Source organism: Eubalaena glacialis, unplaced genomic scaffold (assembly GCF_028564815.1).
Source record: "Eubalaena glacialis isolate mEubGla1 unplaced genomic scaffold, mEubGla1.1.hap2.+ XY scaffold_248_1, whole genome shotgun sequence".
Lineage (NCBI taxonomy): Eukaryota > Metazoa > Chordata > Mammalia > Artiodactyla > Balaenidae > Eubalaena > Eubalaena glacialis.
In genome coordinates, this window is record NW_026871260.1 from 196,348 (window position 1) to 220,327 (window position 23,980).

The window sequence follows — 23,980 nt, forward strand, 5'->3', positions numbered from 1 at the left end:
CCACCCTCCGCCGTTTCGCCACGGCCGGGGGCGGGAGCGGGGGCGGGGGCTGGGACCGGTTCGCTGGGCTGGCTAGACACCAGGCGCCGGGTCCTGTGCTCGGCGGGTGGCGTGGGGGCAAGGGTGGCCTTGCTGGGGCTAAGGGGCCGTGCCGGCTCAATGGTGGCTCCCAGTGGGTTAAGGGCCGACTGCCGTCGGGCAGGAGGGCCGGCCAGGCCGTGGCTGGGCTGCGCCTAGCACTGTGTGGATTGACAGGGTGGGGAATGCACAAGGGACCGAGGGCCACAGGCCCTTAAGCCTCCGGGGCCAAGTCCTGTGAGCGTTGAGCGGCTCTGGGGCGGAGGGCCAAGCGCCTACAGGCCTGGAGGGTCCCGCCTGACCTGAGCTGCGAAGTCGCCCACAACTCCACCACCCCCGGGCCCTCGAGGCCTCCTGTCGCTTGCCTGGGCGGACGGCAGGGCCGCGCCGGAGAGGGTTGGCTGCCGGGCTGGCGGTGAGTCGCCAGCACCAGCGAAGCTAAGCCTCAAGAGGCACACCGTGGCCCCCGCTGCATTCTACGGCCACACCTCCCTGAACGCACCACACCTCGTCTGATCTCGGAAGCTAATCAGGGTCTGGCCTGTTTCGTACCTGGATGGGAGACCACATGGGAATACCGAGTGCTGTAGGCTTTTTTGCCTCCCGCTCCGCCTTGACATTTAGTGGCCCGCGGCCGAGGCCGCCTCCGCCCCCGCTGAGCACCGCTGCAGGCCTCACCTCCTCACGTCCCTCCCAACACAGCGCGCCGGAGGGATCGCTCCCCGCCGAGCTGGCTGGACATGCGGCCAGAATGCGGCCCTGGAAGGCAGCCGCCACCCCAGCCGCTCCCGTGGTGGCTGGCCCGGACCCAGACTCCGCCGCAGGCCGGGGTGCCGTCCGTGCGGCCCGCGAGGCCCTCGACCTGCACTTGGCCGCCCCCACCGGAGCCCAGCCGCGCCGCAGCCCCCTGTCTGCCCGTGTGTCTCTCCACAGCTCCCTCCGGAAAAAGCCCCCCCCTCCGCCGTTTCGCCACGGCCGGGGGCGGGAGCGGGGGCGGGGGCCGGGGCCGCTTCTCCGGGCCTGCCGGCCACCAGGGCCGGGGTCCTGTGCTCGGCGGGCGGCGTGGGGGCAAGGGGGGGCCTTGCTGGGGCTAAGGGGCCGTGCCCACTCCATGGTGGCTCCCAGTGGCTTCGGGCCAGCTGCTGCCCGGCCGGAGGGCCGGCCCGGCCGTGGCCGGGCTGCGCCTAACTCCGCGTGGGCGGGCAGGGGGGGATGCCCAAGGGACCGCGGCCGCCGGGCCCTGAAGCCTCCGGGGCCGCGTCCCTGTGAGCGTCGAGCGGGATCTGCGGCGGGGCGCCAAGCGCCGACGGGCCTGGAGCGTCCCGCCCGCCCTGGGCTGCGAGGTGGCCCACCACTCCGCCACCCCCGGGTCCCCGAGGCCTCCTGTCGCCTGCCTGGGCGGGCGGCAGGGCCCTGCCGGAGAGGGCTGGCCGCCGGCATGGCGGTAAGGCGCAGGCGCCAGCGAAGCTGGGCCTCAAGAGGCACCGCGCGGGCCCCTCCTGCGTCTACGGCCATACCACCCTGAACGCGCCCGATCTCGTCTGATCTCGGAAGCTAAGCAGGGTCGGGCCTGGTTAGTACTTGGATGGGAGACCGCCTGGGAATACCGGGTGCTGTAGGCTTTTTGCCTCCCGCTCCGCCTTCTCCTTTAGTCGCCCGCCGCCTCCGCCCCCGCCCCCGCCCCCGCCCCCGCCGGGCACCGCTGCAGGCCCCACCTCCTCCGGCCCCTCCCACCACAGCGCGCCAGAGGGGGCGCTCTCCGCCTGCCTGGCCGGCCAGGCGGCCAGAAGGCGGCCCTGGAAGGCAGCCGCATCCCAGCCGCTCCCGGGGTGGCTGGCCTGAACCCAGACTCCGCCTCAGGCCCGGGTGCCGGCCGTGCGGCCCGCGAGCCCCTTGACCTGCACCTGGCCGCCCCCACTAGCGCCCAGCCCCGGCGCAGCCACCTATCTGCCGGTGTGTCTCTCCACAGCTCCCTCCGGAAAAAGCCCCCCCTCCGCCGTTTCGCCACGGCCGGGGGCGGGAGCGGGGGCGGGGGCCGGGGCCGGTGCTCCGGGCCGGCCGGCCACAAGGCGCCGGGTCCTGTGCTCGGCGGGTGGCGTGGGGGCAAGGGTGGCCTTGCTGGGGCTAAGGGGCCGTGCCGACTCAATGGTGGCTCCCAGTGGGTTAAGGGCCGACTGCCGTCGGGCAGGAGGGCCGGCCCGGGCTGCGGCTGGGCTGCGCCTAGCGCCGCGTGGGCGGGCAGAGGGGAGGCCCAAGGGACCGCGGGCCCCGGGCCCTGAAGCCTCCGGGGCCACGTCCCTGTGAGCGACGTGCGGGATCTGGGGCGGGGCGCCAAGCGCCGAACGGTTTGGTGGGTCCCGCCCGCCCTGGGCTGGGAGGTCGCCGAACCCTCCGCCACCCCCCTGGTACCCGAGGCCGCCGTTGCCCTGCCTGGGCGGGCGGCGGGGCCCTGCCGGGGCGGGCTGGCCGCCGGGCTGGCGGGGAGGCGCAAGCGCCAGCGAAGCTGGGCCTCAAGAGGCACTCCGCGGGCCCCTCTTAACGTCTACGGCCATACCACCCTGAACGCGCCCGAACTCGTCTGATCTCGGAAGCTAAGCAGGGTCGGGCCTGGTTAGTACTTGGATGGGAGACCGCCTGGGAATACCGGGTGCTGTAGGCTTCTTGCCTCCCGCTCCGCCTTCTCCTTTAGTCGCCCGCCGCCTCCGCCCCCGCCCCCGCCCCCGCCGGGCAGCGCTGCAGGCCCCACCTCCTCCGGCCCCTCCCACCACAGCGCGCCAGAGGGGGCGCTCCGCGCCGGCCTGGCCGGCCAGGCGGCCAGAAGGCGGCCCTGGAAGGCAGCCGCCACCCCAGCCGCTCCCGTGGTGGCTGGCCCGGACCCAGACTCCGCCGCAGGCCGGGGTGCCGTCCGTGCGGCCCACGAAGCCCTCGACCTGCACTTGGCCGCCCCCACCGGAGCCCAGCCGCGCCGCAGCCCCCTGTCTGCCCGTGTGTCTCTCCACAGCTCCCTCCGGAAAAAGCCCACCCTTTGCCACTTCGCCACGGCCGAGAGTGGGAGTGGGGTCGTGGGCTGGGACCGGTTCGCTGGGCTGGCTAGACACCAGGCGCCGGGAACTTTGCTCGGCAGTTGGCGTGGGGGCAAGGGTGGCGTTGCTGTGTCTAAGGGGCCGTGCCGGCTCAATGGTGGCTCCCAGTGGCTTCGGGCCAACTGCCGTTGGGCAGGCGGGCCGGCCAGGCCGTGGCTGGGCTGCGCCTAGCACTGTGTGGATTGACAGGGTGGGGAATGCACAAGGGACCGAGGGCCACAGGCCCTTAAGCCTCCGGGGCCAAGTCCTGTGAGCGTTGAGCGGCTCTGGGGCGGAGGGCCAAGCGCCTACAGGCCTGGAGGGTCCCGCCTGACCTGAGCTGCGAAGTCGCCCACAACTCCACCACCCCCGGGCCCTCGAGGCCTCCTGTCGCTTGCCTGGGCGGACGGCAGGGCCGCGCCGGAGAGGGTTGGCTGCCGGGCTGGCGGTAAGTCGCCAGCACCAGCGAAGCTAAGCCTCAAGAGGCACACCGTGGCCCCCGCTGCATTCTACAGCCACACCTCCCTGAACGCACCACACCTCGTCTGATCTCGGAAGCTAATCAGGGTCTGGCCTGTTTCGTACCTGGATGGGAGACCACATGGGAATACCGAGTGCTGTAGGCTTTTTTGCCTCCCGCTCCGCCTTGACATTTAGTGGCCCGCGGCCGAGGCCGCCTCCGCCCCCGCTGAGCACCGCTGCAGGCCTCACCTCCTCACGTCCCTCCCAACACAGCGCGCCGGAGGGATCGCTCCCCGCCGAGCTGGCTGGACATGCGGCCAGAATGCGGCCCTGGAAGGCAGCCGCCACCCCAGCCGCTCCCGTGGTGGCTGGCCCGGACCCAGACTCCGCCGCAGGCCGGGGTGCCGTCCGTGCGGCCCGCGAGGCCCTCGACCTGCACTTGGCCGCCCCCACCGGAGCCCAGCCGCGCCGCAGCCCCCTGTCTGCCCGTGTGTCTCTCCACAGCTCCCTCCGGAAAAAGCCCCCCCCTCCGCCGTTTCGCCACGGCCGGGGGCGGGAGCGGGGGCGGGGGCCGGGGCCGCTTCTCCGGGCCTGCCGGCCACCAGGGCCGGGGTCCTGTGCTCGGCGGGCGGCGTGGGGGCAAGGGGGGGCCTTGCTGGGGCTAAGGGGCCGTGCCCACTCCATGGTGGCTCCCAGTGGCTTCGGGCCAGCTGCTGCCCGGCCGGAGGGCCGGCCCGGCCGTGGCCGGGCTGCGCCTAACTCCGCGTGGGCGGGCAGGGGGGGATGCCCAAGGGACCGCGGCCGCCGGGCCCTGAAGCCTCCGGGGCCGCGTCCCTGTGAGCGTCGAGCGGGATCTGCGGCGGGGCGCCAAGCGCCGACGGGCCTGGAGCGTCCCGCCCGCCCTGGGCTGCGAGGTGGCCCACCACTCCGCCACCCCCGGGTCCCCGAGGCCTCCTGTCGCCTGCCTGGGCGGGCGGCAGGGCCCTGCCGGAGAGGGCTGGCCGCCGGCATGGCGGTAAGGCGCAGGCGCCAGCGAAGCTGGGCCTCAAGAGGCACCGCGCGGGCCCCTCCTGCGTCTACGGCCATACCACCCTGAACGCGCCCGATCTCGTCTGATCTCGGAAGCTAAGCAGGGTCGGGCCTGGTTAGTACTTGGATGGGAGACCGCCTGGGAATACCGGGTGCTGTAGGCTTTTTGCCTCCCGCTCCGCCTTCTCCTTTAGTCGCCCGCCGCCTCCGCCCCCGCCCCCGCCCCCGCCCCCGCCGGGCACCGCTGCAGGCCCCACCTCCTCCGGCCCCTCCCACCACAGCGCGCCAGAGGGGGCGCTCTCCGCCTGCCTGGCCGGCCAGGCGGCCAGAAGGCGGCCCTGGAAGGCAGCCGCATCCCAGCCGCTCCCGGGGTGGCTGGCCTGAACCCAGACTCCGCCTCAGGCCCGGGTGCCGGCCGTGCGGCCCGCGAGCCCCTTGACCTGCACCTGGCCGCCCCCACTAGCGCCCAGCCCCGGCGCAGCCACCTATCTGCCGGTGTGTCTCTCCACAGCTCCCTCCGGAAAAAGCCCCCCCTCCGCCGTTTCGCCACGGCCGGGGGCGGGAGCGGGGGCGGGGGCCGGGGCCGGTGCTCCGGGCCGGCCGGCCACAAGGCGCCGGGTCCTGTGCTCGGCGGGTGGCGTGGGGGCAAGGGTGGCCTTGCTGGGGCTAAGGGGCCGTGCCGACTCAATGGTGGCTCCCAGTGGGTTAAGGGCCGACTGCCGTCGGGCAGGAGGGCCGGCCCGGGCTGCGGCTGGGCTGCGCCTAGCGCCGCGTGGGCGGGCAGAGGGGAGGCCCAAGGGACCGCGGGCCCCGGGCCCTGAAGCCTCCGGGGCCACGTCCCTGTGAGCGACGTGCGGGATCTGGGGCGGGGCGCCAAGCGCCGAACGGTTTGGTGGGTCCCGCCCGCCCTGGGCTGGGAGGTCGCCGAACCCTCCGCCACCCCCCTGGTACCCGAGGCCGCCGTTGCCCTGCCTGGGCGGGCGGCGGGGCCCTGCCGGGGCGGGCTGGCCGCTGGGCTGGCGGGGAGGCGCAAGCGCCAGCGAAGCTGGGCCTCAAGAGGCACTCCGCGGGCCCCTCTTAACGTCTACGGCCATACCACCCTGAACGCGCCGGAACTCGTCTGATCTCGGAAGCTAAGCAGGGTCGGGCCTGGTTAGTACTTGGATGGGAGACCGCCTGGGAATACCGGGTGCTGTAGGCTTCTTGCCTCCCGCTCCGCCTTCTCCTTTAGTCGCCCGCCGCCTCCGCCCCCGCCCCCGCCCCCGCCGGGCAGCGCTGCAGGCCCCACCTCCTCCGGCCCCTCCCACCACAGCGCGCCAGAGGGGGCGCTCCGCGCCGGCCTGGCCGGCCAGGCGGCCAGAAGGCGGCCCTGGAAGGCAGCCGCCACCCCAGCCGCTCCCGTGGTGGCTGGCCCGGACCCAGACTCCGCCGCAGGCCGGGGTGCCGTCCGTGCGGCCCACGAAGCCCTCGACCTGCACTTGGCCGCCCCCACCGGAGCCCAGCCGCGCCGCAGCCCCCTGTCTGCCCGTGTGTCTCTCCACAGCTCCCTCCGGAAAAAGCCCACCCTTTGCCACTTCGCCACGGCCGAGAGTGGGAGCGGGGTCGTGGGCTGGGACCGGTTCGCTGGGCTGGCTAGACACCAGGCGCCGGGAACTTTGCTCGGCAGTTGGCGTGGGGGCAAGGGTGGCGTTGCTGTGTCTAAGGGGCCGTGCCGGCTCAATGGTGGCTCCCAGTGGCTTCGGGCCAACTGCCGTTGGGCAGGCGGGCCGGCCAGGCCGTGGCTGGGCTGCGCCTAGCACTGTGTGGATTGACAGGGTGGGGAATGCACAAGGGACCGAGGGCCACAGGCCCTTAAGCCTCCGGGGCCAAGTCCTGTGAGCGTTGAGCGGCTCTGGGGCGGAGGGCCAAGCGCCTACAGGCCTGGAGGGTCCCGCCTGACCTGAGCTGCGAAGTCGCCCACAACTCCACCACCCCCGGGCCCTCGAGGCCTCCTGTCGCTTGCCTGGGCGGACGGCAGGGCCGTGCCGGAGAGGGTTGGCTGCCGGGCTGGCGGTAAGTCGCCAGCACCAGCGAAGCTAAGCCTCAAGAGGCACACCGTGGCCCCCGCTGCATTCTACGGCCACACCTCCCTGAACGCACCACACCTCGTCTGATCTCGGAAGCTAATCAGGGTCTGGCCTGTTTCGTACCTGGATGGGAGACCACATGGGAATACCGAGTGCTGTAGGCTTTTTTGCCTCCCGCTCCGCCTTGACATTTAGTGGCCCGCGGCCGAGGCCGCCTCCGCCCCCGCTGAGCACCGCTGCAGGCCTCACCTCCTCACGTCCCTCCCAACACAGCGCGCCGGAGGGATCGCTCCCCGCCGAGCTGGCTGGACATGCGGCCAGAATGCGGCCCTGGAAGGCAGCCGCCACCCCAGCCGCTCCCGTGGTGGCTGGCCCGGACCCAGACTCCGCCGCAGGCCGGGGTGCCGGCCGTGCGGCCCGCGAGGCCCTCGACCTGCACTTGGCCGCCCCCACCGGAGCCCAGCCGCGCCGCAGCCCCCTGTCTGCCCGTGTGTCTCTCCACAGCTCCCTCCGGAAAAAGCCCCCCCCTCCGCCGTTTCGCCACGGCCGGGGGCGGGAGCGGGGGCGGGGGCCGGGGCCGCTTCTCCGGGCCTGCCGGCCACCAGGGCCGGGGTCCTGTGCTCGGCGGGCGGCGTGGGGGCAAGGGGGGGCCTTGCTGGGGCTAAGGGGCCGTGCCCACTCCATGGTGGCTCCCAGTGGCTTCGGGCCAGCTGCTGCCCGGCCGGAGGGCCGGCCCGGCCGTGGCCGGGCTGCGCCTAACTCCGCGTGGGCGGGCAGGGGGGGATGCCCAAGGGACCGCGGCCGCCGGGCCCTGAAGCCTCCGGGGCCGCGTCCCTGTGAGCGTCGAGCGGGATCTGCGGCGGGGCGCCAAGCGCCGACGGGCCTGGAGCGTCCCGCCCGCCCTGGGCTGCGAGGTGGCCCACCACTCCGCCACCCCCGGGTCCCCGAGGCCTCCTGTCGCCTGCCTGGGCGGGCGGCAGGGCCCTGCCGGAGAGGGCTGGCCGCCGGCATGGCGGTAAGGCGCAGGCGCCAGCGAAGCTGGGCCTCAAGAGGCACCGCGCGGGCCCCTCCTGCGTCTACGGCCATACCACCCTGAACGCGCCCGATCTCGTCTGATCTCGGAAGCTAAGCAGGGTCGGGCCTGGTTAGTACTTGGATGGGAGACCGCCTGGGAATACCGGGTGCTGTAGGCTTTTTGCCTCCCGCTCCGCCTTCTCCTTTAGTCGCCCGCCGCCTCCGCCCCCGCCCCCGCCCCCGCCCCCGCCGGGCACCGCTGCAGGCCCCACCTCCTCCGGCCCCTCCCACCACAGCGCGCCAGAGGGGGCGCTCTCCGCCTGCCTGGCCGGCCAGGCGGCCAGAAGGCGGCCCTGGAAGGCAGCCGCATCCCAGCCGCTCCCGGGGTGGCTGGCCTGAACCCAGACTCCGCCTCAGGCCCGGGTGCCGGCCGTGCGGCCCGCGAGCCCCTTGACCTGCACCTGGCCGCCCCCACTAGCGCCCAGCCCCGGCGCAGCCACCTATCTGCCGGTGTGTCTCTCCACAGCTCCCTCCGGAAAAAGCCCCCCCTCCGCCGTTTCGCCACGGCCGAGTGCGGGAGCGGGGTCGTGGGCCAGGACTCGTTCTCCGAACCGGCCGACCACTAGGCACCGGGAACAGTGCTCGGCAGTTGGCGTGGATGCAAGTGTGGCCTTGCTGGCTGTAATGGGCCATGCCAACACAATGGTGGCTCCCAGTGGATTCGGGGCAACTGCCGTCGGGCAGGAGGGCCGGCCCGGCCACGGCTAGGTTGTGCCTAGCACTGCGTGAGTGGACAGGGTTGGTAATGCCCGAGGGACCTAGGGCCAAGGGACATTAAGCCTCCGGGGCCACGTCCTTGTGAGCATCAAGCGGGACCTGGGGCGGAGCGCCAAGCACCTACGGGCCTGGAGGATCCCGCCTGACCTGAGCTGCGAGGTCGCCCTTGACTATGCAACCCCTGGGTCCCTGAGGCCTCCTGTCGCCAGCCTGGGCGGGCGGCAGGGCCTTGCTGAAGAGGGCTGACCGCCGAGCAGGGAGCAAGTCGCCAGCACCAGCGAAGCAAAGCCTCAAGAGGCACCCCGTGGCCCCGGCTGCCCTCTAAGGCCATACCACCCTGAACGCGCCCCATCTCGTCTGATCTCGGAAGCTAAGCAGGGTCGGGCCTGGTTAGTACTTGGATGGGAGACCGCCTGGGAATACCGGGTGCTGTAGGCTTCTTGCCTCCCGCTCCGCCTTCTCCTTTAGTCGCCCGCCGCCTCCGCCCCCGCCCCCGCCCCCGCCGGGCAGCGCTGCAGGCCCCACCTCCTCCGGCCCCTCCCACCACAGCGCGCCAGAGGGGGCGCTCCGCGCCGGCCTGGCCGGCCAGGCGGCCAGAAGGCGGCCCTGGAAGGCAGCCGCCACCCCAGCCGCTCCCGTGGTGGCTGGCCCGGACCCAGACTCCGCCGCAGGCCGGGGTGCCGTCCGTGCGGCCCACGAAGCCCTCGACCTGCACTTGGCCGCCCCCACCGGAGCCCAGCCGCGCCGCAGCCCCCTGTCTGCCCGTGTGTATCTCCACAGCTCCCTCCGGAAAAAGCCCACGCTCCGCCGTTTCGCCACGGCCGGGGGCGGGAGCGGGGGCGGGGGCTGGGACCGGTTCGCTGGGCTGGCTAGACACCAGGCGCCGGGTCCTGTGCTCGGCGGGTGGCGTGGGGGCAAGGGTGGCCTTGCTGGGGCTAAGGGGCCGTGCCGGCTCAATGGTGGCTCCCAGTGGGTTAAGGGCCGACTGCCGTCGGGCAGGAGGGCCGGCCAGGCCGTGGCTGGGCTGCGCCTAGCACTGTGTGGATTGACAGGGTGGGGAATGCACAAGGGACCGAGGGCCACAGGCCCTTAAGCCTCCGGGGCCAAGTCCTGTGAGCGTTGAGCGGCTCTGGGGCGGAGGGCCAAGCGCCTACAGGCCTGGAGGGTCCCGCCTGACCTGAGCTGCGAAGTCGCCCACAACTCCACCACCCCCGGGCCCTCGAGGCCTCCTGTCGCTTGCCTGGGCGGACGGCAGGGCCGCGCCGGAGAGGGTTGGCTGCCGGGCTGGCGGTGAGTCGCCAGCACCAGCGAAGCTAAGCCTCAAGAGGCACACCGTGGCCCCCGCTGCATTCTACGGCCACACCTCCCTGAACGCACCACACCTCGTCTGATCTCGGAAGCTAATCAGGGTCTGGCCTGTTTCGTACCTGGATGGGAGACCACATGGGAATACCGAGTGCTGTAGGCTTTTTTGCCTCCCGCTCCGCCTTGACATTTAGTGGCCCGCGGCCGAGGCCGCCTCCGCCCCCGCTGAGCACCGCTGCAGGCCTCACCTCCTCACGTCCCTCCCAACACAGCGCGCCGGAGGGATCGCTCCCCGCCGAGCTGGCTGGACATGCGGCCAGAATGCGGCCCTGGAAGGCAGCCGCCACCCCAGCCGCTCCCGTGGTGGCTGGCCCGGACCCAGACTCCGCCGCAGGCCGGGGTGCCGTCCGTGCGGCCCGCGAGGCCCTCGACCTGCACTTGGCCGCCCCCACCGGAGCCCAGCCGCGCCGCAGCCCCCTGTCTGCCCGTGTGTCTCTCCACAGCTCCCTCCGGAAAAAGCCCCCCCCTCCGCCGTTTCGCCACGGCCGGGGGCGGGAGCGGGGGCGGGGGCCGGGGCCGCTTCTCCGGGCCTGCCGGCCACCAGGGCCGGGGTCCTGTGCTCGGCGGGCGGCGTGGGGGCAAGGGGGGGCCTTGCTGGGGCTAAGGGGCCGTGCCCACTCCATGGTGGCTCCCAGTGGCTTCGGGCCAGCTGCTGCCCGGCCGGAGGGCCGGCCCGGCCGTGGCCGGGCTGCGCCTAACTCCGCGTGGGCGGGCAGGGGGGGATGCCCAAGGGACCGCGGCCGCCGGGCCCTGAAGCCTCCGGGGCCGCGTCCCTGTGAGCGTCGAGCGGGATCTGCGGCGGGGCGCCAAGCGCCGACGGGCCTGGAGCGTCCCGCCCGCCCTGGGCTGCGAGGTGGCCCACCACTCCGCCACCCCCGGGTCCCCGAGGCCTCCTGTCGCCTGCCTGGGCGGGCGGCAGGGCCCTGCCGGAGAGGGCTGGCCGCCGGCATGGCGGTAAGGCGCAGGCGCCAGCGAAGCTGGGCCTCAAGAGGCACCGCGCGGGCCCCTCCTGCGTCTACGGCCATACCACCCTGAACGCGCCCGATCTCGTCTGATCTCGGAAGCTAAGCAGGGTCGGGCCTGGTTAGTACTTGGATGGGAGACCGCCTGGGAATACCGGGTGCTGTAGGCTTTTTGCCTCCCGCTCCGCCTTCTCCTTTAGTCGCCCGCCGCCTCCGCCCCCGCCCCCGCCCCCGCCCCCGCCGGGCACCGCTGCAGGCCCCACCTCCTCCGGCCCCTCCAACCACAGCGCGCCAGAGGGGGCGCTCTCCGCCTGCCTGGCCGGCCAGGCGGCCAGAAGGCGGCCCTGGAAGGCAGCCGCATCCCAGCCGCTCCCGGGGTGGCTGGCCTGAACCCAGACTCCGCCTCAGGCCCGGGTGCCGGCCGTGCGGCCCGCGAGCCCCTTGACCTGCACCTGGCCGCCCCCACTAGCGCCCAGCCCCGGCGCAGCCACCTATCTGCCGGTGTGTCTCTCCACAGCTCCCTCCGGAAAAAGCCTCCGGGGCCACGTCCCTGTGAGCGACGTGCGGGATCTGGGGCGGGGCGCCAAGCGCCGAACGGTTTGGTGGGTCCCGCCCGCCCTGGGCTGGGAGGTCGCCGAACCCTCCGCCACCCCCCTGGTACCCGAGGCCGCCGTTGCCCTGCCTGGGCGGGCGGCGGGGCCCTGCCGGGGCGGGCTGGCCGCCGGGCTGGCGGGGAGGCGCAAGCGCCAGCGAAGCTGGGCCTCAAGAGGCACTCCGCGGGCCCCTCTTAACGTCTACGGCCATACCACCCTGAACGCGCCGGAACTCGTCTGATCTCGGAAGCTAAGCAGGGTCGGGCCTGGTTAGTACTTGGATGGGAGACCGCCTGGGAATACCGGGTGCTGTAGGCTTCTTGCCTCCCGCTCCGCCTTCTCCTTTAGTCGCCCGCCGCCTCCGCCCCCGCCCCCGCCCCCGCCGGGCAGCGCTGCAGGCCCCACCTCCTCCGGCCCCTCCCACCACAGCGCGCCAGAGGGGGCGCTCCGCGCCGGCCTGGCCGGCCAGGCGGCCAGAAGGCGGCCCTGGAAGGCAGCCGCCACCCCAGCCGCTCCCGTGGTGGCTGGCCCGGACCCAGACTCCGCCGCAGGCCGGGGTGCCGTCCGTGCGGCCCACGAAGCCCTCGACCTGCACTTGGCCGCCCCCACCGGAGCCCAGCCGCGCCGCAGCCCCCTGTCTGCCCGTGTGTCTCTCCACAGCTCCCTCCGGAAAAAGCCCACCCTTTGCCACTTCGCCACGGCCGAGAGTGGGAGTGGGGTCGTGGACTGGGACCGGTTCGCTGGGCTGGCTAGACACCAGGCGCCAGGAACTTTGCTCGGCAGTTGGCGTGGGGGCAAGGGTGGCGTTGCTGTGTCTAAGGGGCCGTGCCGGCTCAATGGTGGCTCCCAGTGGCTTCGGGCCAACTGCCGTTGGGCAGGCGGGCCGGCCAGGCCGTGGCTGGGCTGCGCCTAGCACTGTGTGGATTGACAGGGTGGGGAATGCACAAGGGACCGAGGGCCACAGGCCCTTAAGCCTCCGGGGCCAAGTCCTGTGAGCGTTGAGCGGCTCTGGGGCGGAGGGCCAAGCGCCTACAGGCCTGGAGGGTCCCGCCTGACCTGAGCTGCGAAGTCGCCCACAACTCCACCACCCCCGGGCCCTCGAGGCCTCCTGTCGCTTGCCTGGGCGGACGGCAGGGCCGCGCCGGAGAGGGTTGGCTGCCGGGCTGGCGGTAAGTCGCCAGCACCAGCGAAGCTAAGCCTCAAGAGGCACACCGTGGCCCCCGCTGCATTCTACGGCCACACCTCCCTGAACGCACCACACCTCGTCTGATCTCGGAAGCTAATCAGGGTCTGGCCTGTTTCGTACCTGGATGGGAGACCACATGGGAATACCGAGTGCTGTAGGCTTTTTTGCCTCCCGCTCCGCCTTGACATTTAGTGGCCCGCGGCCGAGGCCGCCTCCGCCCCCGCTGAGCACCGCTGCAGGCCTCACCTCCTCACGTCCCTCCCAACACAGCGCGCCGGAGGGATCGCTCCCCGCCGAGCTGGCTGGACATGCGGCCAGAATGCGGCCCTGGAAGGCAGCCGCCACCCCAGCCGCTCCCGTGGTGGCTGGCCCGGACCCAGACTCCGCCGCAGGCCGGGGTGCCGTCCGTGCGGCCCGCGAGGCCCTCGACCTGCACTTGGCCGCCCCCACCGGAGCCCAGCCGCGCCGCAGCCCCCTGTCTGCCCGTGTGTCTCTCCACAGCTCCCTCCGGAAAAAGCCCCCCCCTCCGCCGTTTCGCCACGGCCGGGGGCGGGAGCGGGGGCGGGGGCCGGGGCCGCTTCTCCGGGCCTGCCGGCCACCAGGGCCGGGGTCCTGTGCTCGGCGGGCGGCGTGGGGGCAAGGGGGGGCCTTGCTGGGGCTAAGGGGCCGTGCCCACTCCATGGTGGCTCCCAGTGGCTTCGGGCCAGCTGCTGCCCGGCCGGAGGGCCGGCCCGGCCGTGGCCGGGCTGCGCCTAACTCCGCGTGGGCGGGCAGGGGGGGATGCCCAAGGGACCGCGGCCGCCGGGCCCTGAAGCCTCCGGGGCCGCGTCCCTGTGAGCGTCGAGCGGGATCTGCGGCGGGGCGCCAAGCGCCGACGGGCCTGGAGCGTCCCGCCCGCCCTGGGCTGCGAGGTGGCCCACCACTCCGCCACCCCCGGGTCCCCGAGGCCTCCTGTCGCCTGCCTGGGCGGGCGGCAGGGCCCTGCCGGAGAGGGCTGGCCGCCGGCATGGCGGTAAGGCGCAGGCGCCAGCGAAGCTGGGCCTCAAGAGGCACCGCGCGGGCCCCTCCTGCGTCTACGGCCATACCACCCTGAACGCGCCCGATCTCGTCTGATCTCGGAAGCTAAGCAGGGTCGGGCCTGGTTAGTACTTGGATGGGAGACCGCCTGGGAATACCGGGTGCTGTAGGCTTTTTGCCTCCCGCTCCGCCTTCTCCTTTAGTCGCCCGCCGCCTCCGCCCCCGCCCCCGCCCCCGCCCCCGCCGGGCACCGCTGCAGGCCCCACCTCCTCCGGCCCCTCCCACCACAGCGCGCCAGAGGGGGCGCTCTCCGCCTGCCTGGCCGGCCAGGCGGCCAGAAGGCGGCCCTGGAAGGCAGCCGCATCCCAGCCGCTCCCGGGGTGGCTGGCCTGAACCCAGACTCCGCCTCAGGCCCGGGTGCCGGCCGTGCGGCCCGCGAGCCCCTTGACCTGCACCTGGCCGCCCCCACTAGCGCCCAGCCCCGGCGCAGCCACCTATCTGCCGGTGTGTCTCTCCACAGCTCCCTCCGGAAAAAGCCCCCCCTCCGCCGTTTCGCCACGGCCGAGTGCGGGAGCGGGGTCGTGGGCCAGGACTCGTTCTCCGAACCGGCCGACCACTAGGCACCGGGAACAGTGCTCGGCAGTTGGCGTGGATGCAAGTGTGGCCTTGCTGGCTGTAATGGGCCATGCCAACACAATGGTGGCTCCCAGTGGATTCGGGGCAACTGCCGTCGGGCAGGAGGGCCGGCCCGGCCACGGCTAGGTTGTGCCTAGCACTGCGTGAGTGGACAGGGTTGGTAATGCCCGAGGGACCTAGGGCCAAGGGACATTAAGCCTCCGGGGCCACGTCCTTGTGAGCATCAAGCGGGACCTGGGGCGGAGCGCCAAGCACCTACGGGCCTGGAGGATCCCGCCTGACCTGAGCTGCGAGGTCGCCCTTGACTATGCAACCCCTGGGTCCCTGAGGCCTCCTGTCGCCAGCCTGGGCGGGCGGCAGGGCCTTGCTGAAGAGGGCTGACCGCCGAGCAGGGAGCAAGTCGCCAGCACCAGCGAAGCAAAGCCTCAAGAGGCACCCCGTGGCCCCGGCTGCCCTCTAAGGCCATACCACCCTGAACGTGCCCCATCTCGTCTGATCGCGGAAGCTAAGCAGGGTCGGGCCTGGTTAGTACTTGGATGGGAGACCGCCTGGGAATACCGGGTGCTGTAGGCTTTTTGCCTCCCGCTCCGCCTTCTCCTTTAGTCGCCCGCCGCCTCCGCCGCCGCCCCCGCCCCCGCCGAGCAGCGCTGCAGGCCCCACCTCCTCCGGCCCCTCCCACCACAGCGCGCCAGAGGGGGCGCTCCGCGCCGGCCTGGCCGGCCAGGCGGCCAGAAGGCGGCCCTGGAAGGCAGCCGCCACCCCAGCCGCTCCCGTGGTGGCTGGCCCGGACCCAGACTCCGCCGCAGGCCGGGGTGCCGTCCGTGCGGCCCACGAAGCCCTCGACCTGCACTTGGCCGCCCCCACCGGAGCCCAGCCGCGCCGCAGCCCCCTGTCTGCCCGTGTGTATCTCCACAGCTCCCTCCGGAAAAAGCCCACCCTCCGCCGTTTCGCCACGGCCGGGGGCGGGAGCGGGGGCGGGGGCTGGGACCGGTTCGCTGGGCTGGCTAGACACCAGGCGCCGGGTCCTGTGCTCGGCGGGTGGCGTGGGGGCAAGGGTGGCCTTGCTGGGGCTAAGGGGCCGTGCCGGCTCAATGGTGGCTCCCAGTGGGTTAAGGGCCGACTGCCGTCGGGCAGGAGGGCCGGCCAGGCCGTGGCTGGGCTGCGCCTAGCACTGTGTGGATTGACAGGGTGGGGAATGCACAAGGGACCGAGGGCCACAGGCCATTAAGCCTCCGGGGCCAAGTCCTGTGAGCGTTGAGCGGCTCTGGGGCGGAGGGCCAAGCGCCTACAGGCCTGGAGGGTCCCGCCTGACCTGAGCTGCGAAGTCGCCCACAACTCCACCACCCCCGGGCCCTCGAGGCCTCCTGTCGCTTGCCTGGGCGGACGGCAGGGCCGCGCCGGAGAGGGTTGGCTGCCGGGCTGGCGGTGAGTCGCCAGCACCAGCGAAGCTAAGCCTCAAGAGGCACACCGTGGCCCCCGCTGCATTCTACGGCCACACCTCCCTGAACGCACCACACCTCGTCTGATCTCGGAAGCTAATCAGGGTCTGGCCTGTTTCGTACCTGGATGGGAGACCACATGGGAATACCGAGTGCTGTAGGCTTTTTTGCCTCCCGCTCCGCCTTGACATTTAGTGGCCCGCGGCCGAGGCCGCCTCCGCCCCCGCTGAGCACCGCTGCAGGCCTCACCTCCTCACGTCCCTCCCAACACAGCGCGCCGGAGGGATCGCTCCCCGCCGAGCTGGCTGGACATGCGGCCAGAATGCGGCCCTGGAAGGCAGCCGCCACCCCAGCCGCTCCCGTGGTGGCTGGCCCGGACCCAGACTCCGCCGCAGGCCGGGGTGCCGTCCGTGCGGCCCGCGAGGCCCTCGACCTGCACTTGGCCGCCCCCACCGGAGCCCAGCCGCGCCGCAGCCCCCTGTCTGCCCGTGTGTCTCTCCACAGCTCCCTCCGGAAAAAGCCCCCCCCTCCGCCGTTTCGCCACGGCCGGGGGCGGGAGCGGGGGCGGGGGCCGGGGCCGCTTCTCCGGGCCTGCCGGCCACCAGGGCCGGGGTCCTGTGCTCGGCGGGCGGCGTGGGGGCAAGGGGGGGCCTTGCTGGGGCTAAGGGGCCGTGCCCACTCCATGGTGGCTCCCAGTGGCTTCGGGCCAGCTGCTGCCCGGCCGGAGGGCCGGCCCGGCCGTGGCCGGGCTGCGCCTAACTCCGCGTGGGCGGGCAGGGGGGGATGCCCAAGGGACCGCGGCCGCCGGGCCCTGAAGCCTCCGGGGCCGCGTCCCTGTGAGCGTCGAGCGGGATCTGCGGCGGGGCGCCAAGCGCCGACGGGCCTGGAGCGTCCCGCCCGCCCTGGGCTGCGAGGTGGCCCACCACTCCGCCACCCCCGGGTCCCCGAGGCCTCCTGTCGCCTGCCTGGGCGGGCGGCAGGGCCCTGCCGGAGAGGGCTGGCCGCCGGCATGGCGGTAAGGCGCAGGCGCCAGCGAAGCTGGGCCTCAAGAGGCACCGCGCGGGCCCCTCCTGCGTCTACGGCCATACCACCCTGAACGCGCCCGATCTCGTCTGATCTCGGAAGCTAAGCAGGGTCGGGCCTGGTTAGTACTTGGATGGGAGACCGCCTGGGAATACCGGGTGCTGTAGGCTTTTTGCCTCCCGCTCCGCCTTCTCCTTTAGTCGCCCGCCGCCTCCGCCCCCGCCCCCGCCCCCGCCCCCGCCGGGCACCGCTGCAGGCCCCACCTCCTCCGGCCCCTCCCACCACAGCGCGCCAGAGGGGGCGCTCTCCGCCTGCCTGGCCGGCCAGGCGGCCAGAAGGCGGCCCTGGAAGGCAGCCGCATCCCAGCCGCTCCCGGGGTGGCTGGCCTGAACCCAGACTCCGCCTCAGGCCCGGGTGCCGGCCGTGCGGCCCGCGAGCCCCTTGACCTGCACCTGGCCGCCCCCACTAGCGCCCAGCCCCGGCGCAGCCACCTATCTGCCGGTGTGTCTCTCCACAGCTCCCTCCGGAAAAAGCCCCCCCTCCGCCGTTTCGCCACGGCCGGGGGCGGGAGCGGGGGCGGGGGCCGGGGCCGGTGCTCCGGGCCGGCCGGCCACAAGGCGCCGGGTCCTGTGCTCGGCGGGTGGCGTGGGGGCAAGGGTGGCCTTGCTGGGGCTAAGGGGCCGTGCCGACTCAATGGTGGCTCCCAGTGGGTTAAGGGCCGACTGCCGTCGGGCAGGAGGGCCGGCCCGGGCTGCGGCTGGGCTGCGCCTAGCGCCGCGTGGGCGGGCAGAGGGGAGGCCCAAGGGACCGCGGGCCCCGGGCCCTGAAGCCTCCGGGGCCACGTCCCTGTGAGCGACGTGCGGGATCTGGGGCGGGGCGCCAAGCGCCGAACGGTTTGGTGGGTCCCGCCCGCCCTGGGCTGGGAGGTCGCCGAACCCTCCGCCACCCCCCTGGTACCCGAGGCCGCCGTTGCCCTGCCTGGGCGGGCGGCGGGGCCCTGCCGGGGCGGGCTGGCCGCCGGGCTGGCGGGGAGGCGCAAGCGCCAGCGAAGCTGGGCCTCAAGAGGCACTCCGCGGGCCCTTCTTAACGTCTACGGCCATACCACCCTGAACGCGCCCGAACTCGTCTGATCTCGGAAGCTAAGCAGGGTCGGGCCTGGTTAGTACTTGGATGGGAGACCGCCTGGGAATACCGGGTGCTGTAGGCTTCTTGCCTCCCGCTCCGCCTTCTCCTTTAGTCGCCCGCCGCCTCCGCCCCCGCCCCCGCCCCCGCCGGGCAGCGCTGCAGGCCCCACCTCCTCCGGCCCCTCCCACCACAGCGCGCCAGAGGGGGCGCTCCGCGCCGGCCTGGCCGGCCAGGCGGCCAGAAGGCGGCCCTGGAAGGCAGCCGCCACCCCAGCCGCTCCCGTGGTGGCTGGCCCGGACCCAGACTCCGCCGCAGGCCGGGGTGCCGTCCGTGCGGCCCACGAAGCCCTCGACCTGCACTTGGCCGCCCCCACCGGAGCCCAGCCACGCCGCAGCCCCCTGTCTGCCCGTGTGTCTCTCCACAGCTCCCTCCGGAAAAAGCCCACCCTTTGCCACTTCGCCACGGCCGAGAGTGGGAGTGGGGTCGTGGACTGGGACCGGTTCGCTGGGCTGGCTAGACACCAGGCGCCAGGAACTTTGCTCGGCAGTTGGCGTGGGGGCAAGGGTGGCGTTGCTGTGTCTAAGGGGCCGTGCCGGCTCAATGGTGGCTCCCAGTGGCTTCGGGCCAACTGCCGTTGGGCAGGCGGGCCGGCCAGGCCGTGGCTGGGCTGCGCCTAGCACTGTGTGGATTGACAGGGTGGGGAATGCACAAGGGACCGAGGGCCACAGGCCCTTAAGCCTCCGGGGCCAAGTCCTGTGAGCGTTGAGCGGCTCTGGGGCGGAGGGCCAAGCGCCTACAGGCCTGGAGGGTCCCGCCTGACCTGAGCTGCGAAGTCGCCCACAACTCCACCACCCCCGGGCCCTCGAGGCCTCCTGTCGCTTGCCTGGGCGGACGGCAGGGCCGCGCCGGAGAGGGTTGGCTGCCGGGCTGGCGGTAAGTCGCCAGCACCAGCGAAGCTAAGCCTCAAGAGGCACACCGTGGCCCCCGCTGCATTCTACAGCCACACCTCCCTGAACGCACCACACCTCGTCTGATCTCGGAAGCTAATCAGGGTCTGGCCTGTTTCGTACCTGGATGGGAGACCACATGGGAATACCGAGTGCTGTAGGCTTTTTTGCCTCCCGCTCCGCCTTGACATTTAGTGGCCCGCGGCCGAGGCCGCCTCCGCCCCCGCTGAGCACCGCTGCAGGCCTCACCTCCTCACGTCCCTCCCAACACAGCGCGCCGGAGGGATCGCTCCCCGCCGAGCTGGCTGGACATGCGGCCAGAATGCGGCCCTGGAAGGCAGCCGCCACCCCAGCCGCTCCCGTGGTGGCTGGCCCGGACCCAGACTCCGCCGCAGGCCGGGGTGCCGTCCGTGCGGCCCGCGAGGCCCTCGACCTGCACTTGGCCGCCCCCACCGGAGCCCAGCCGCGCCGCAGCCCCCTGTCTGCCCGTGTGTCTCTCCACAGCTCCCTCCGGAAAAAGCCCCCCCCTCCGCCGTTTCGCCACGGCCGGGGGCGGGAGCGGGGGCGGGGGCCGGGGCCGCTTCTCCGGGCCTGCCGGCCACCAGGGCCGGGGTCCTGTGCTCGGCGGGCGGCGTGGGGGCAAGGGGGGGCCTTGCTGGGGCTAAGGGGCCGTGCCCACTCCATGGTGGCTCCCAGTGGCTTCGGGCCAGCTGCTGCCCGGCCGGAGGGCCGGCCCGGCCGTGGCCGGGCTGCGCCTAACTCCGCGTGGGCGGGCAGGGGGGGATGCCCAAGGGACCGCGGCCGCCGGGCCCTGAAGCCTCCGGGGCCGCGTCCCTGTGAGCGTCGAGCGGGATCTGCGGCGGGGCGCCAAGCGCCGACGGGCCTGGAGCGTCCCGCCCGCCCTGGGCTGCGAGGTGGCCCACCACTCCGCCACCCCCGGGTCCCCGAGGCCTCCTGTCGCCTGCCTGGGCGGGCGGCAGGGCCCTGCCGGAGAGGGCTGGCCGCCGGCATGGCGGTAAGGCGCAGGCGCCAGCGAAGCTGGGCCTCAAGAGGCACCGCGCGGGCCCCTCCTGCGTCTACGGCCATACCACCCTGAACGCGCCCGATCTCGTCTGATCTCGGAAGCTAAGCAGGGTCGGGCCTGGTTAGTACTTGGATGGGAGACCGCCTGGGAATACCGGGTGCTGTAGGCTTTTTGCCTCCCGCTCCGCCTTCTCCTTTAGTCGCCCGCCGCCTCCGCCCCCGCCCCCGCCCCCGCCCCCGCCGGGCACCGCTGCAGGCCCCACCTCCTCCGGCCCCTCCCACCACAGCGCGCCAGAGGGGGCGCTCTCCGCCTGCCTGGCCGGCCAGGCGGCCAGAAGGCGGCCCTGGAAGGCAGCCGCATCCCAGCCGCTCCCGGGGTGGCTGGCCTGAACCCAGACTCCGCCTCAGGCCCGGGTGCCGGCCGTGCGGCCCGCGAGCCCCTTGACCTGCACCTGGCCGCCCCCACTAGCGCCCAGCCCCGGCGCAGCCACCTATCTGCCGGTGTGTCTCTCCACAGCTCCCTCCGGAAAAAGCCCCCCCTCCGCCGTTTCGCCACGGCCGGGGGCGGGAGCGGGGGCGGGGGCCGGGGCCGGTGCTCCGGGCCGGCCGGCCACAAGGCGCCGGGTCCTGTGCTCGGCGGGTGGCGTGGGGGCAAGGGTGGCCTTGCTGGGGCTAAGGGGCCGTGCCGACTCAATGGTGGCTCCCAGTGGGTTAAGGGCCGACTGCCGTCGGGCAGGAGGGCCGGCCCGGGCTGCGGCTGGGCTGCGCCTAGCGCCGCGTGGGCGGGCAGAGGGGAGGCCCAAGGGACCGCGGGCCCCGGGCCCTGAAGCCTCCGGGGCCACGTCCCTGTGAGCGACGTGCGGGATCTGGGGCGGGGCGCCAAGCGCCGAACGGTTTGGTGGGTCCCGCCCGCCCTGGGCTGGGAGGTCGCCGAACCCTCCGCCACCCCCCTGGTACCCGAGGCCGCCGTTGCCCTGCCTGGGCGGGCGGCGGGGCCCTGCCGGGGCGGGCTGGCCGCTGGGCTGGCGGGGAGGCGCAAGCGCCAGCGAAGCTGGGCCTCAAGAGGCACTCCGCGGGCCCCTCTTAACGTCTACGGCCATACCACCCTGAACGCGCCGGAACTCGTCTGATCTCGGAAGCTAAGCAGGGTCGGGCCTGGTTAGTACTTGGATGGGAGACCGCCTGGGAATACCGGGTGCTGTAGGCTTCTTGCCTCCCGCTCCGCCTTCTCCTTTAGTCGCCCGCCGCCTCCGCCCCCGCCCCCGCCCCCGCCGGGCAGCGCTGCAGGCCCCACCTCCTCCGGCCCCTCCCACCACAGCGCGCCAGAGGGGGCGCTCCGCGCCGGCCTGGCCGGCCAGGCGGCCAGAAGGCGGCCCTGGAAGGCAGCCGCCACCCCAGCCGCTCCCGTGGTGGCTGGCCCGGACCCAGACTCCGCCGCAGGCCGGGGTGCCGTCCGTGCGGCCCACGAAGCCCTCGACCTGCACTTGGCCGCCCCCACCGGAGCCCAGCCGCGCCGCAGCCCCCTGTCTGCCCGTGTGTCTCTCCACAGCTCCCTCCGGAAAAAGCCCACCCTTTGCCACTTCGCCACGGCCGAGAGTGGGAGCGGGGTCGTGGGCTGGGACCGGTTCGCTGGGCTGGCTAGACACCAGGCGCCGGGAACTTTGCTGGGCAGTTGGCGTGGGGGCAAGGGTGGCGTTGCTGTGTCTAAGGGGCCGTGCCGGCTCAATGGTGGCTCCCAGTGGCTTCGGGCCAACTGCCGTTGGGCAGGCGGGCCGGCCAGGCCGTGGCTGGGCTGCGCCTAGCACTGTGTGGATTGACAGGGTGGGGAATGCACAAGGGACCGAGGGCCACAGGCCCTTAAGCCTCCGGGGCCAAGTCCTGTGAGCGTTGAGCGGCTCTGGGGCGGAGGGCCAAGCGCCTACAGGCCTGGAGGGTCCCGCCTGACCTGAGCTGCGAAGTCGCCCACAACTCCACCACCCCCGGGCCCTCGAGGCCTCCTGTCGCTTGCCTGGGCGGACGGCAGGGCCGTGCCGGAGAGGGTTGGCTGCCGGGCTGGCGGTAAGTCGCCAGCACCAGCGAAGCTAAGCCTCAAGAGGCACACCGTGGCCCCCGCTGCATTCTACGGCCACACCTCCCTGAACGCACCACACCTCGTCTGATCTCGGAAGCTAATCAGGGTCTGGCCTGTTTCGTACCTGGATGGGAGACCACATGGGAATACCGAGTGCTGTAGGCTTTTTTGCCTCCCGCTCCGCCTTGACATTTAGTGGCCCGCGGCCGAGGCCGCCTCCGCCCCCGCTGAGCACCGCTGCAGGCCTCACCTCCTCACGTCCCTCCCAACACAGCGCGCCGGAGGGATCGCTCCCCGCCGAGCTGGCTGGACATGCGGCCAGAATGCGGCCCTGGAAGGCAGCCGCCACCCCAGCCGCTCCCGTGGTGGCTGGCCCGGACCCAGACTCCGCCGCAGGCCGGGGTGCCGTCCGTGCGGCCCGCGAGGCCCTCGACCTGCACTTGGCCGCCCCCACCGGAGCCCAGCCGCGCCGCAGCCCCCTGTCTGCCCGTGTGTCTCTCCACAGCTCCCTCCGGAAAAAGCCCCCCCCTCCGCCGTTTCGCCACGGCCGGGGGCGGGAGCGGGGGCGGGGGCCGGGGCCGCTTCTCCGGGCCTGCCGGCCACCAGGGCCGGGGTCCTGTGCTCGGCGGGTGGCGTGGGGGCAAGGGGGGGCCTTGCTGGGGCTAAGGGGCCGTGCCCACTCCATGGTGGCTCCCAGTGGCTTCGGGCCAGCTGCTGCCCGGCCGGAGGGCCGGCCCGGCCGTGGCCGGGCTGCGCCTAACTCCGCGTGGGCGGGCAGGGGGGGATGCCCAAGGGACCGCGGCCGCCGGGCCCTGAAGCCTCCGGGGCCGCGTCCCTGTGAGCGTCGAGCGGGATCTGCGGCGGGGCGCCAAGCGCCGACGGGCCTGGAGCGTCCCGCCCGCCCTGGGCTGCGAGGTGGCCCACCACTCCGCCACCCCCGGGTCCCCGAGGCCTCCTGTCGCCTGCCTGGGCGGGCGGCAGGGCCCTGCCGGAGAGGGCTGGCCGCCGGCATGGCGGTAAGGCGCAGGCGCCAGCGAAGCTGGGCCTCAAGAGGCACCGCGCGGGCCCCTCCTGCGTCTACGGCCATACCACCCTGAACGCGCCCGATCTCGTCTGATCTCGGAAGCTAAGCAGGGTCGGGCCTGGTTAGTACTTGGATGGGAGACCGCCTGGGAATACCGGGTGCTGTAGGCTTTTTGCCTCCCGCTCCGCCTTCTCCTTTAGTCGCCCGCCGCCTCCGCCCCCGCCCCCGCCCCCGCCCCCGCCGGGCACCGCTGCAGGCCCCACCTCCTCCGGCCCCTCCCACCACAGCGCGCCAGAGGGGGCGCTCTCCGCCTGCCTGGCCGGCCAGGCGGCCAGAAGGCGGCCCTGGAAGGCAGCCGCATCCCAGCCGCTCCCGGGGTGGCTGGCCTGAACCCAGACTCCGCCTCAGGCCCGGGTGCCGGCCGTGCGGCCCGCGAGCCCCTTGACCTGCACCTGGCCGCCCCCACTAGCGCCCAGCCCCGGCGCAGCCACCTATCTGCCGGTGTGTCTCTCCACAGCTCCCTCCGGAAAAAGCCCCCCCTCCGCCGTTTCGCCACGGCCGGGGGCGGGAGCGGGGGCGGGGGCCGGGGCCGGTGCTCCGGGCCGGCCGGCCACAAGGCGCCGGGTCCTGTGCTCGGCGGGTGGCGTGGGGGCAAGGGTGGCCTTGCTGGGGCTAAGGGGCCGTGCCGACTCAATGGTGGCTCCCAGTGGGTTAAGGGCCGACTGCCGTCGGGCAGGAGGGCCGGCCCGGGCTGCGGCTGGGCTGCGCCTAGCGCCGCGTGGGCGGGCAGAGGGGAGGCCCAAGGGACCGCGGGCCCCGGGCCCTGAAGCCTCCGGGGCCACGTCCCTGTGAGCGACGTGCGGGATCTGGGGCGGGGCGCCAAGCGCCGAACGGTTTGGTGGGTCCCGCCCGCCCTGGGCTGGGAGGTCGCCGAACCCTCCGCCACTCCCCTGGTACCCGAGGCCGCCGTTGCCCTGCCTGGGCGGGCGGCGGGGCCCTGCCGGGGCGGGCTGGCCGCCGGGCTGGCGGGGAGGCGCAAGCGCCAGCGAAGCTGGGCCTCAAGAGGCACTCCGCGGGCCCC

General features: G+C 73.8%; 14 non-coding genes and 9 pseudogenes across 14 annotated transcripts; all 23 read left to right on the top strand.

Annotated features, from left to right (window-relative positions):
- Positions 1 to 552: 552 nt before the first annotated feature.
- Positions 553 to 671, top strand: LOC133083247 (5S ribosomal RNA; annotated as a pseudogene).
- A 910-nt stretch (positions 672 to 1,581) lies between these two features.
- On the top strand, positions 1,582 to 1,700 carry LOC133083058 (5S ribosomal RNA). Its single transcript, XR_009699123.1, has one exon. It is a non-coding gene; the product is annotated as a 5S ribosomal RNA (ribosomal RNA).
- Positions 1,701 to 2,618: 918 nt separating this feature from the next.
- LOC133083084 (5S ribosomal RNA) lies at positions 2,619 to 2,737 on the top strand. Its single transcript, XR_009699148.1, has one exon. It is a non-coding gene; the product is annotated as a 5S ribosomal RNA (ribosomal RNA).
- A 910-nt stretch (positions 2,738 to 3,647) lies between these two features.
- Positions 3,648 to 3,766, top strand: LOC133083269 (5S ribosomal RNA; annotated as a pseudogene).
- A 910-nt stretch (positions 3,767 to 4,676) lies between these two features.
- Positions 4,677 to 4,795, top strand: LOC133083059 (5S ribosomal RNA). The gene has a single exon (XR_009699124.1). It is a non-coding gene; the product is annotated as a 5S ribosomal RNA (ribosomal RNA).
- A 918-nt stretch (positions 4,796 to 5,713) lies between these two features.
- Positions 5,714 to 5,832, top strand: LOC133083092 (5S ribosomal RNA). Its single transcript, XR_009699156.1, has one exon. It is a non-coding gene; the product is annotated as a 5S ribosomal RNA (ribosomal RNA).
- A 910-nt stretch (positions 5,833 to 6,742) lies between these two features.
- On the top strand, positions 6,743 to 6,861 carry LOC133083248 (5S ribosomal RNA; annotated as a pseudogene).
- Positions 6,862 to 7,771: 910 nt separating this feature from the next.
- Positions 7,772 to 7,890, top strand: LOC133083061 (5S ribosomal RNA). Its single transcript, XR_009699126.1, has one exon. It is a non-coding gene; the product is annotated as a 5S ribosomal RNA (ribosomal RNA).
- Positions 7,891 to 8,807: 917 nt separating this feature from the next.
- LOC133083111 (5S ribosomal RNA) lies at positions 8,808 to 8,926 on the top strand. Its single transcript, XR_009699174.1, has one exon. It is a non-coding gene; the product is annotated as a 5S ribosomal RNA (ribosomal RNA).
- A 911-nt stretch (positions 8,927 to 9,837) lies between these two features.
- LOC133083249 (5S ribosomal RNA) lies at positions 9,838 to 9,956 on the top strand (annotated as a pseudogene).
- A 910-nt stretch (positions 9,957 to 10,866) lies between these two features.
- Positions 10,867 to 10,985, top strand: LOC133083062 (5S ribosomal RNA). The gene has a single exon (XR_009699127.1). It is a non-coding gene; the product is annotated as a 5S ribosomal RNA (ribosomal RNA).
- A 622-nt stretch (positions 10,986 to 11,607) lies between these two features.
- On the top strand, positions 11,608 to 11,726 carry LOC133083093 (5S ribosomal RNA). Its single transcript, XR_009699157.1, has one exon. It is a non-coding gene; the product is annotated as a 5S ribosomal RNA (ribosomal RNA).
- A 910-nt stretch (positions 11,727 to 12,636) lies between these two features.
- On the top strand, positions 12,637 to 12,755 carry LOC133083250 (5S ribosomal RNA; annotated as a pseudogene).
- Positions 12,756 to 13,665: 910 nt separating this feature from the next.
- Positions 13,666 to 13,784, top strand: LOC133083063 (5S ribosomal RNA). Its single transcript, XR_009699128.1, has one exon. It is a non-coding gene; the product is annotated as a 5S ribosomal RNA (ribosomal RNA).
- Positions 13,785 to 14,701: 917 nt separating this feature from the next.
- LOC133083172 (5S ribosomal RNA) lies at positions 14,702 to 14,820 on the top strand (annotated as a pseudogene).
- Positions 14,821 to 15,731: 911 nt separating this feature from the next.
- Positions 15,732 to 15,850, top strand: LOC133083251 (5S ribosomal RNA; annotated as a pseudogene).
- Positions 15,851 to 16,760: 910 nt separating this feature from the next.
- LOC133083064 (5S ribosomal RNA) lies at positions 16,761 to 16,879 on the top strand. The gene has a single exon (XR_009699129.1). It is a non-coding gene; the product is annotated as a 5S ribosomal RNA (ribosomal RNA).
- Positions 16,880 to 17,797: 918 nt separating this feature from the next.
- Positions 17,798 to 17,916, top strand: LOC133083085 (5S ribosomal RNA). The gene has a single exon (XR_009699149.1). It is a non-coding gene; the product is annotated as a 5S ribosomal RNA (ribosomal RNA).
- A 910-nt stretch (positions 17,917 to 18,826) lies between these two features.
- Positions 18,827 to 18,945, top strand: LOC133083270 (5S ribosomal RNA; annotated as a pseudogene).
- Positions 18,946 to 19,855: 910 nt separating this feature from the next.
- LOC133083065 (5S ribosomal RNA) lies at positions 19,856 to 19,974 on the top strand. The gene has a single exon (XR_009699130.1). It is a non-coding gene; the product is annotated as a 5S ribosomal RNA (ribosomal RNA).
- Positions 19,975 to 20,892: 918 nt separating this feature from the next.
- On the top strand, positions 20,893 to 21,011 carry LOC133083095 (5S ribosomal RNA). The gene has a single exon (XR_009699159.1). It is a non-coding gene; the product is annotated as a 5S ribosomal RNA (ribosomal RNA).
- Positions 21,012 to 21,921: 910 nt separating this feature from the next.
- Positions 21,922 to 22,040, top strand: LOC133083252 (5S ribosomal RNA; annotated as a pseudogene).
- A 910-nt stretch (positions 22,041 to 22,950) lies between these two features.
- Positions 22,951 to 23,069, top strand: LOC133083066 (5S ribosomal RNA). The gene has a single exon (XR_009699131.1). It is a non-coding gene; the product is annotated as a 5S ribosomal RNA (ribosomal RNA).
- Positions 23,070 to 23,980: the final 911 nt, after the last annotated feature.